The sequence below is a fragment of the Natrix helvetica genome (assembly GCF_964273705.1).
Source record: "Natrix helvetica genome assembly, chromosome: 6".
In the NCBI taxonomy this organism is placed as follows: domain Eukaryota; kingdom Metazoa; phylum Chordata; class Lepidosauria; order Squamata; family Natricidae; genus Natrix; species Natrix helvetica.
Genome location: NC_138553.1, coordinates 29,723,265 through 29,734,471, shown reverse-complemented (window position 1 = coordinate 29,734,471; position 11,207 = coordinate 29,723,265).

Genomic DNA, 11,207 nt, shown 5'->3' with positions numbered 1-11,207 from the left:
GATTGCTTTTCATGCATATTCTTCCTCCTTGTCTCAGTGTTTCCTCAGACTTCTGAAGGCGGTACAGGAGAACTATTCTTTCCCATTTTTGTCTATTTCCTCACCATCAAGCAAAATTTCAAGATTTTTACATTTCTTGTTCTATTTCCACTATTTTAAGGCACATTCACATAGCAGTTTTTCACTTTATTTCCACCCCTTTAACAACTGTCTTAGATTGTCGTTAAACCAAAAACCCATTTGGTTACAATTCATCCAAAAATGAAAAATAATTTGCTAATTGAGAGGAGCAGTGAGGCAAGCATTCAAAGCTGGTCATTTATTTAAAAGAAGAAATCAAACGGGGGAGAATTTTTAACAGATTGTGTAATTGACTAGAGCAAGGAGGTCAAACTCAAGGCCCGGGGGCCGGATCTGGCCCACGGGGTGCTTAGATCTGGCCCGTTGAGCCGTCCTAGAAACAGCAAAGAGCTGGCCTGTAGTGCCTCTGCCAACGAAAACGGAGCTCGGGAGGGCTGCACGTGGCCCTCCTGAGCTCTGTTTTCACTAGCAGAGGGTTGCAGGAGGCTGTCGCAGCCGAAAACGGAGCTCGGGAGCCCATTTACTCTGGCGTCCCTTGTATGAGTGACGTCGAGCTGGCCATGCCCAGTCCATCCTCCCCAAGGTCAAACACAACCCTGATGCGGCCCTCAGTGAAAATCAAGTTTGACACCCCTGGACTAGAGGTTTCAATACTAAAGGATTCTGTGTATGTAACAGCCACTGGATTTTTTTCAAGCAGACAAAGCATGGACAAAATATGAATGAAACATGTGGAAGGAGTGGCAGTACCTCTTTGGCTAGAGTGAGGGATGATAATTTTTGTTAGTAGTGGCAACTTCCAGCAAGATGCTGACTGGATTCTGTTCTATGCATCCTCCTACTGATCAACCACAGGCCCCACTAATTGAGCAGTGCTGCTCTCTACCTACTCTCAGTGTTTTAAGGCCAGCAGAATTAAAAATGATTTGAGGTTGACTTCAAACTACCTCGGAAAGTGGAAATGGTAATAATGTGGAAGTTCCCTTTATCTATATTCATTTAACAAGAACTTGTGTTACATCTCATGACCTCAGTATGTTTGGCTCACCCCAACCCTTTCTCCATACAATAATGACATTAATGATATAAATATATGTAAACTTCCCCCGGTCCCTAGAAGGAATATAACTATTTCTGGCGACTGACACCTAATGATGAGACTACACTTTCACTTCCCCAAAACTTGCTATCAACGCCTAATTTGTGGCATGCTGCTGGAGGCAGTATTTGTCATATTGTTGACAAACATTAAATATTTTGTCAGTGTTCCTTTTTCTTTCGATCAAGAAACTAAATTTGAAATCATTTAATCTAATTAAAAGGGACATGGTGACTCTGGCTAAGATGCTGAGCTTGTCGATCAGAAAGGTTGGCAGTTTGGCGGTTAGAATCTCTAGCAACGCATAACAGTGAACTTGTCCCAGCTTCTGCCAACCTAGCAGTTGGAAAGCATGTAAAAATGCAAGTAGAAAAATAGGGACCACCTTTGGTAGGAAGGTAACAGTGTTCTGTGCGACCTTGGCGTTTAGTCTGGCCACATGACCACAGAGACATCTTCGGACAGTGCTGGCTCTTCGGCTTAGAAATAGTGATGAGCACCACCCCCTACAGTCGGAAACGACTAGCACATATATGCGAGGGGAACCTTTACCTTTAATGTAATTAAAATTTAAGTGATTTAATATATATTTTAATACAAATTTTATTAAAGGTTTTAAGGATAATATGAACTATAACAAACTAAATTAGAAGAGAAAAAGTGAAAAATAAAGCTAAAATTGCAACAAGAAGACGTAAAACAGAAAAAATTTAATGAACAAGAAAGATTACATGTTATGATCTCAAGAGGTTTTGTAAAAAGATGTATCATAGAACATAGAGTAACAGGGTTGGATGGGACCTTGGAGATCTTCCAGTCCATGGGTGTCAAACTCATGGATTCAAGTTTCTGTAACGTGACGTTTTTCTTCTTCGCGGAACTGGGGTGGGCGTGGTCTGCGTGTGACACATCTGGCCCACGGGCCGCCAGTTTGACACCCCTGTTCTAGTCCAACTCCCTGCTTGAACAGGAGACGCTGCACCATTCGAAACAAATGGCTGTCCTTTTCTTTTAAAACTCCAGTAACTGAGCACCCACAAGTTTTGGAGGCAAGCTGTTCCATTGCTTAATTGTTCTCACTATCAGGAAATCATCTTAGTTTTAGGTTGGATCTCTCTTTAATGGTTTTTCATCTGTTCCTTCTTTTCTGTCCTCAGTTGCTTTGGAGGCTAGGTTGATCCCCTCTTCTCTGTGACAGCTCCTAAAGTACATGCTATCATCTCATCCCTGGTCCTCTTCGATAGACTAGACCTGTGATGGTGAACCTATGGCATGAATGCCGAAAGTGGCATGCAGAGCCGTCGCCCGTTGTTCTTCTGGATTCCGGTGCCGGCCAGCTAGTCTTCACGTGCGTGGGAGCACCAGAAACTGGAAGAGGAACCGCCCAGTGCGCCTGCACATCCCAACCACCTGATCTTCTGGTTTCTGGCACGCATACGTGCATGAAGACCAGCTGGCCAGTGCGCATGTGCTCGCTTGAAACCAGAATGTGCACTGAGCAGCTGCTCTTCCAGTTTCTGGTGCTCCTGTGAGCATGAAGACTAGCTGGCTGGGGCACCAGAACCTGGAAGAGCCTAACTGTAAGACGGTAGTTTTATCAGACTGAATTGTATTTTGTTAGATAGAACCAAGATCAAGAGCCTTCTATATATTGAGTCTCAATATATAGTGTTGGCTATTTCTCCCAGCTTGGTGTTGTCTGCAAATTTGATTAGATCCCTTGTTTATATCATTTATAAAAATATTTAAAAGTACTGGGCCTAAGGCAGAACCTTGAGGTATTCCACAGCATGCTTTCCTCTATTTAGATATAGACCCATTGAGGACTACACACTGAGTGCAGTTGGTCAGCTAGTTACAAATCCATCTGGTGGTGATGCTATCTATCCCACGGTGTTCTATCTTGCCAAAAAGTGGGCTGTGGTCTACCCTGTCCCCAAATTCTGCAAATTGTCAATCCTACAATTTCATGATTGTCTTCTTTCCACAGTATATCCTGCCCGAACAAAACCAGAAATCACAAGTTCATTTTTACTTTTACACAAAAATTCTATACGAAATTTCTACTCACCAATAAATGCAGATCTCATTCTAATCAAAGACGTTAGTTTATCCATCTGAGCAAGATCTGTCACTTTCACCAACCATTCCTCTATTATGGACAATGTTGAATCTTCCCATCGTACAAGTAGTTTTTGACTTACAAGCACAATTGGGACCAGATTTGTGGTCATAACTTTTTGTGATTGTAAGCTGAACAAACAAATTTTTTTAAATGGTTGTTAAGTAAATCAAACCATCATTAAGCAAACCAACCAGTCATTAGGTGAACTAGATGTTGTAAGTACAGGCCCATTTTATCCAATGGGTATTTTGAACAGAATTTTGACCGAATAACAGAGTTTGAAAGGAATCTTGGAGGTCTTCTAGTCCAACCCCCTGCTCAAGCAGGAGACCCTATACATTTCAAACAAATGGCTGTCCGATCTCTTCTTAAAACCTCCAATGATGGAGCACCCACAACTTCTGAAGGCAAGCCATTCCATTGTTTAATTGTTCTCACTGTCAGAAAATTTATCCTTAGTTGTAGGTTGGTTCTCTCCTTGATTAGTTTCCATCACTGTTTCTTGTTCTGTATTCAGGTGCTATGGAGAACAAGTTGATCCCCTCTTCTTTGTGGAAGACCCTTAGATATTGGAACATTGCTATCATGTCACCCCTCCTTTTCATTAAACTAGACATACCCAATTCCTTCAATCGTTCTCTTATGTTTTAGCCTTCAGCCCCTAATCATCTTAGTTGCTCTTCTATGCACACTTTCTAGAGTCTCAACATTTCTTTCTATATCATAGCAACCAAAACTGAATGTAGTAATCCAAGTCTGGTCTTACCAAAGCATTATAAAGCTGTACTAACACTTCACATGACCTTGATTCTATCCCTCTTAATTCAGCCTAGGACTATGTTAGCTTTTTGGTAACTATAGCACACTGCTGGCCTATATTTAAGTGATTGTCCACTAGGACTCCCAGATTCCTCTCATAGTTGCTTGTATTGAGCCAGGTATCACCTATTCTATACCTGTGCATTTCGGTTGTTGTTGGTTTTTTGGCCTTACTTTTCTCACCATTGAATTTCATTTTGTTAGATAGGACCCAGTGTTCAAGTCTGTCAAGATCCTTCTTTATCTTGAGCCTATCTTCTGGAGTGTTGGCTATTCCTGACAGCTTGGTGTCTGCAAATTTGCTGAGATCCCCTTCTATTCCACATAATGGAAAAATGTTGCAAAAATAATCATGTAATCATGGGACACTGCAACAGGTTGTTTTGGGAAACAGCCAGCTAAGTTGGAAGGAGGAGTCAAATGGGGGCCCAACTTGGAATTGTTGTACAGCTGCAAAAGGCATAAGCTTGACCTCCCCCAAAGTCCCTGAAGTCTTATCTGGCTGTTTCCAGGGAAAGGAAAGCTGCCTGGGGAGATTCTTGCAATATAGGTAGAAAACAATATCGTGTTGTATACTTTAGTTATTAATAAGAGGCTCTGGTTGCTTGTGCCGATAAGTTGTAATGACGAGGTGGTTGCCAAGTACCCAGAATGCAAACACATGACTGTGAATGATGGTGGTATGGCAGCTGTAACTTTAAGGGCAGGTCATAAGCAACTTTGAGTCCATCATAATTTGAACAGGCATTTAGCAACTGGTTTTACATCAAGGACTGCCTATATCATAATCTTCCCACAGTAATCACATATTGATTGAGTAATCACATCCTGCATGACTTTTCTAACTGTGTAACCATCAATCTTGAAAGGAAATGTTCTGGTTTCATTTTAATGTTAATCTTTAAGATTAATATTATCTATGTATGTATTTGAATCCATTTTTTAGCTTTATTACATGTCTAGCAAGAATATCAGAATGTCTATTCATGTCCATATTTCCAAGATATATTTGAAGTGTTTTTATATATTCTAGATAATTTCTCTGGCATCATGTACCAATTATACATCATTTTATAAAAATTCTCTTTAAGGTAATAATACAATGTAACCTTCAGCCATTTTTAATCACATATTTTCCCATTTTTCCATCTCTATGTTATAACGAAACTTCTTATCCCACTTTATCATACATTCTTTAACCTTGTTTTCCCGTCTTTCAATTTTCAACAAAAGTTTATACCTTTTAGCAATTGCCCCTTCTTTATTGTCAGCACAGAATTGTACCTCAAATTCCATTTGATCCACACTATAAGTATTTTTGTCCATTTTGGGTCTTTCTGATAACTGTAAACGAGAAAACCATTAACAACTATTTCCATCTGCTATTCATTGCTCTCTTGATTTAATTTTAAATTTCCTTTGACAATTTCCCAATAATCCCTGATATGTCAACCATTTGTCTTTACCTGCTGTTTCTGTTCTGTGGCATACTTCTTGAGCTGAGATCCACAGTTGTATTTTTGGGCATTACTTGGTTTTATATCTATGCCATATTCTCAACATGGTACAACAAATAAAATTGTTTTTAAAATCAACATTTTAACTTTATCATACCACAAGTATCCATGTTATCCAAGCCTCAGGTGAGGATCCTCTAACTCTAAATATCACTTGCTTCTCAGCAGCACCCGTTCTTTCATCCAAACCAACCACAAGTTGCAAAATAAATCTGAAATCCGGTAAACCCAGTCCTCCTCTTTCTTTAGCATCTTGTAACAGTTCTTGTTTCCAAATCTCCTTGATAAAATCTATGTTCCGGAAGGTTATTTCCTAAAATAGTTCCACTTACTTTGAAACTCAAGTTGATTTCATTTATGTGATGTCCCAGAATTGTGATTTTTTTTCCAGCCATAAGGTTGCTTTAGTTCAGTTTGCAGCATATGAATTTTATAAGATTTTAAACGGTCACTGATCATGCTCATATCTACTATGACTTTTTCAAGATTATAAAAACCAAAACAACCTCCAGCTGTTGTAGGAACACACATTTCCCTCTGGAAGAATTCAAAAGTGCTAAAAATCCCAAGTGGTGATCTTTTACAGAAAAATGTACCAAATGTCCTAATAAACATGGTTAATTTGGCGTTCCCGAGTGTAACTGGATCTGCCAAAACCCACTAGCTGCATCAAGCACTGGGAGGATTCAAACACCTGCAAACTGTGGAAGAACATCAGCTGTAAAGAAAAAGATCTGCATTTCTTTTTTTGACAAACCTGTTCTGCTCTTTCTGGTCTCAGGTTCTGTGTGATCTGAAATTCAGAAAAAGTGCAAACATTTCTCTATTTATATATAAGGAGGCCGTTTTTTCAGAACTTTTGCAAAACTGCAAAAACGACGCTATTGCTTTCAGGAATGAAACTACAAACACTTCCATTTTGCTTGAGTACCAATGAGATGTTGATTAATTGATTACCTCAGTCCTTTCACATTGGATTATCCTCTGGTTCTATTTTTACATTGGGCAGCAGTACAGTTGATTCAATTGTGGCTCTATGGGCTGCATATGGAATGGGTCCTTTTTAAAACTACCTGCATGGGAGAAATCTGTAAGCTTTCTCTTTCTTCGTCAGGCTCTGCAATGAAATCTTCACATATACATTGACCATTAGTTGCTTCTTGCCTAGAGATGAGTATCAGGGGAGACCAGTGTTTCTCAACCTCAGCAACTTTAAGATATGTGAACTTCAACTCCCAGAATTCCTCAGCCAACCGAGGAATTAATTAATTAAGCCAATGCTTCACTCAGATAACATTCCTGTCCAAAGGTCTGACCACAGAATACATACATTTTAGATCCTCTGATTTTGGAACAGACTATAAAATACCCAAGGCAATATGAAGTCTTCTGGGATCGCAGTTGGAAAAAAAGCATTTTTCCAAACTTTTCTAGACAAATTGTGAAATCACAGTGACAAAAGTATCAGTTTTAAGACACACTCAATATACATTGATTTGCAAAGATACTTTCCACAGTCCGGCATGAAAACTAAGGACATACAACTGCTACTCAAAGGAAGTACTTTATGGTATCACTTTTTAATTTTAATTAATTTCTCCTATCATTTCAGCACAGTATAGCTAGCTTCAAAATATTCTATTTATGACAAGTTTCTCAGGAGAACATTTTTAGCTTCTGTGCATGACTTTCCCTAAATGAGGTTCCTTCAACAGTACCAGTGGAGATGTACTTATTTTATTTATTTATTACATTTATTGGCTGCCCTTCTTACCATGGGTTAACTCTGGGCAGCTCACAATATTAAAAGATGCCCTTGATCATGAAACAAAATTGGTCTGATGAGGCTTTTTCCATTTCTCTAAAACTTTCTTTTTAGGGACGCAGTGGCTAAGACGCTGAGCTTGTCGATCAGAAAGGTTGGCAGTTCAGCAGTTTGAATCCCTAGTGCCACGTAACAGAGTGAGCTCCTGTTACTTGTCCCAGCTTCTGCTGACCTAGCAGTTCAAAAGCATGTAAAAATGCAAGTAGAAAAATAGGGACCATCTTTGGTGGGAAGGTAAGTGTCCCATGTGCCTTTGGCATTTAGTCATGCTGGCCACATGACCACAGAGACGTCTTCGGACAGCGCTGGCTCTTCAGCTTTGAAACGGAGATGAGCACCGCCCCCTACAGTCGGAAACAACTAGCACATATGTGCGAGGGGAACTTTTACCATTACCTTTTATAGCTTTCTTTGAATGTCCTTGATGGTTCAAAGATTATCATCTCCACTGCCCTTCTTTAGTTAAAGCAGCTTCCATCTGTAATTTTTAGGATAAACCTTTCTGCAAAATACAATCTGCCTGTCTGTAATAGTTTCATTTCTCTCACAACTCAGTCATCTGTTTTCACCCACTTTTTATACATAACCTTAGGCTTTTGTATATGAAGCTTTTGTATGGATCAGGGCATTGGGGGATAAAAAGAGAAAGAGTCATTCTTACTTGCAGCAACAAAGATTTGCAATTTACTCCTTTTGGTCCATGGCAGAAATGAGGATACATACCTGGATTCGTCCATTTGTCATCAGTTGAGTAGCAATGTTGGACTGAACAATTATACCATTATACCATGCTTCCAATTATACCATCTAGTAGGCTACTGAAATCAAAGTCTGATGGAAAAACTCCAAAAGGCCAAGTCTCAAAGGGGAATGATTTTCAGTTTCATTTCATAGGAATCTGTATAGCTGCAACATGGTTTACATTGTTGGTACCATTTTTGTTCTTTACAAACTGGCCTGAGAGTTGCATTTGAATTATAACAAATCAATAACTAAATGTATAAACTTGGCCTCCTTCATCTGTGGGATCTTAACAATAGACAAAATTGGCAGCTCTTTCTATTCTCTTATTAGGATTGTATTTCACTACAGCCATGCATCAATTCAGATCCATTTACAGTTTATCGTGAACTTTTGATATTTAGCCTTGAATTAATTATTATATGTTATACAGGACACAAAGATTTCAGGTTGCCTTTCACTCCTAAGCAGAAAATATTAAATGGTACCAAACTGGTAGTGGAGGAAATACTGCTCCAGGTAACATGTAAATACTAAACATGGTTTTGCCATGAAAATAATTTGTTAAGACTTCCCACTCTGTCCCACTAAGTTTTTTTTCCAAAACTGTGACTACTGTAGTCATGTTTCATTGAAATGGACCAAGTGCAATTTATTTAGAAAAATTAATTTTGAGCTGCTGGTATGTGTGTGTGTGTGTGCATGCGCGCTTTCCCCCTGTATGTAAATAGGAAACTTTTTATAATGATGATAAGTCTATGGAATGTGGAATAGACAGGTCCAGTTGCCAAACTCTGACTTGTAAGCCACATTCCAGGAGATTCTAGATGTTTTTCTCCATATTCATCTCGTTTTAGAGCTGCTTTATTTGGCACAGATTGCTTAGTGGTCTGCCAGTAGTGGGTTTCAAAAAATTTTAGAACCTCTTTTGTAGGTGTGGCCTGCTTTGTGGGAGTGGCTTGCTGGCCATGTGACTGGGTGTGAGTGGTTGGGCAGTCATGTGACTGGGTGGGCGTGGCCAACTTGTAAAATGTGGTGGAACTCACTTAACAATGCTCTTGCTTAGCAACCAAAATGTTGGCTCAGAAACTTGAAGCATGCAAGTCTTAAAGCTGTCAAGTTACAAGACCCTTGCACCCCTAACCCTTTAGAAAAAAACCCCAGGGGTGCTCAAACTTGACAGCTTTAAGACTTGTGGATTTCAACTCCCAGAATTCCTCCTCCAGTCATGTTGGCTCAGGAACTCTAGCATTGAAGTGTGCAAGTCTTAAAGCTGTCAAGTTACCATTCCCTTGCACCCCTAACCCTTTAGAAAAAAAAAACCCTAGGGATAGTCAAACTTCATAGCTTTAAGACTTTAAGGTTTAGATAGGACTCTTAGAGGCTGGCGGGGCAATTGGTGAGCCAGCCAATCAGTGAGCAGTGAGCGAGGCAAGCGTGGTACGGATGGGTGCTGGGAGGGAGGGAGCTGGAACCAGTTCTAAACAGCACGGTAGATTTGTGGAACCTCTTCTATAGAAGAGGTTAGAACGGGCAGAAACCCACCCTTGTGGTCTGCATATGACAAGAGTCCCCATGGCACTATTTTAATACTTTGGTGCACATGGCAGTTGTAATTTTGTTTCTTCTGCTGCTTTTTTGGCTAGATGTGCTCAGCTGCAACGACTGTGGTTTCACTTAGTCAGGAAACTTCCTGTTTATTAATGCATGGTCATTCTTCAGTATCAGTGAGATCTGATTTATCCTTCCAAAACTCTGTCATTCAGACATTTTCTTTGAGGACGTGTGCCATTTACTGAACTAAAGGGCTCAACTAAAATAAATGCATCTCAAAATACAAAATGCTCTGGACGAGGCTGTTTATAGGGTTCTATCATTAGTATGTTTTAATATACAAGGAGATCTGTATGCAAGAATTTGCCTGTTGGTCTGTAAGAAAGCCAATTTACTTCTTCACACTTCACACCATGCTTCAGCAGTAAATCACTGCTCTTCAACCTTTTAATGTCTTATTCAGCATTTGGAAGAAAATGCTTAGATGTGACTCAGCTAAGGTAGAATTATTATTGCAGACGAGGAGGTCTGAACACAACAGCTGACTATCCACCACAAAGTCAAGAAGTCAGAGCCTTCATAAATATATAATGCTCCAGAGTTTAAACTCTGAACTTTTTCTGTCTGCCCTTTGAAGCTAGGAGATATTTGATTGCTTTCTTGATACCCTTAGAAGGTCCCTGAGATACATTAATATCTAAAGGTCTCTTTAGCCTGGGAACTGCTGCTCTTCAGTCCTTAAAGGTTCCTTATTGGCTTGATTCAAAACTCAATCTCTGTTTACAGTTTGAATCTCTTGTTTACAGTGAATTGGTGATTGTTGTGATAGGATAAAGCAAAGCTACAAATGCTTCATTTAGAAACAATGAGCAAAGCAGTCCATCTACCATGAAGTTACTTGTGCTGGAGCAAAAAACCTATTTGTAATCCACTTCCCTTATGCAGATAAAATGCTCCACATATTTATATTTAGAAAGTGGCCTGAAAAAGGTGTTCACCAGGCCACTGCCACAGTTATTCCCCAGGACTTTTGGCCTCTGTCATCCCTCAGAAAAGAGGAAAGAAGAGCAAATGACTCTGACTTTCAGTGCTCTCCGTGTCGAGAAAGTGAGAAGTATTGATAACTCTGCATAGTAACCATGAAGAGGGCTTCCGAATATCTGTTCCATCTAGTCGTTCCCTGAATATTTGCAGACCGTGTATATTGAAATGTTTGTATTTATACTCAGGTAGGACGAGGGGGCGTGGGGTTGAGTGTGATCTGGATGGATGAGAAACCATGCAGGCTTAAAGGTAGCCTGAAAGAGAAATGGATAACTTTGATGAGGGACCCTTGGGTGCTGCATTTGGTTGTGCAACTGTGAAAGAAGGACACAGAACGAAGGTTAGAAAAATAAGATTTTGGATTTGCATTTTGGATCTCAGATTTAACCTCAACCACAAAAT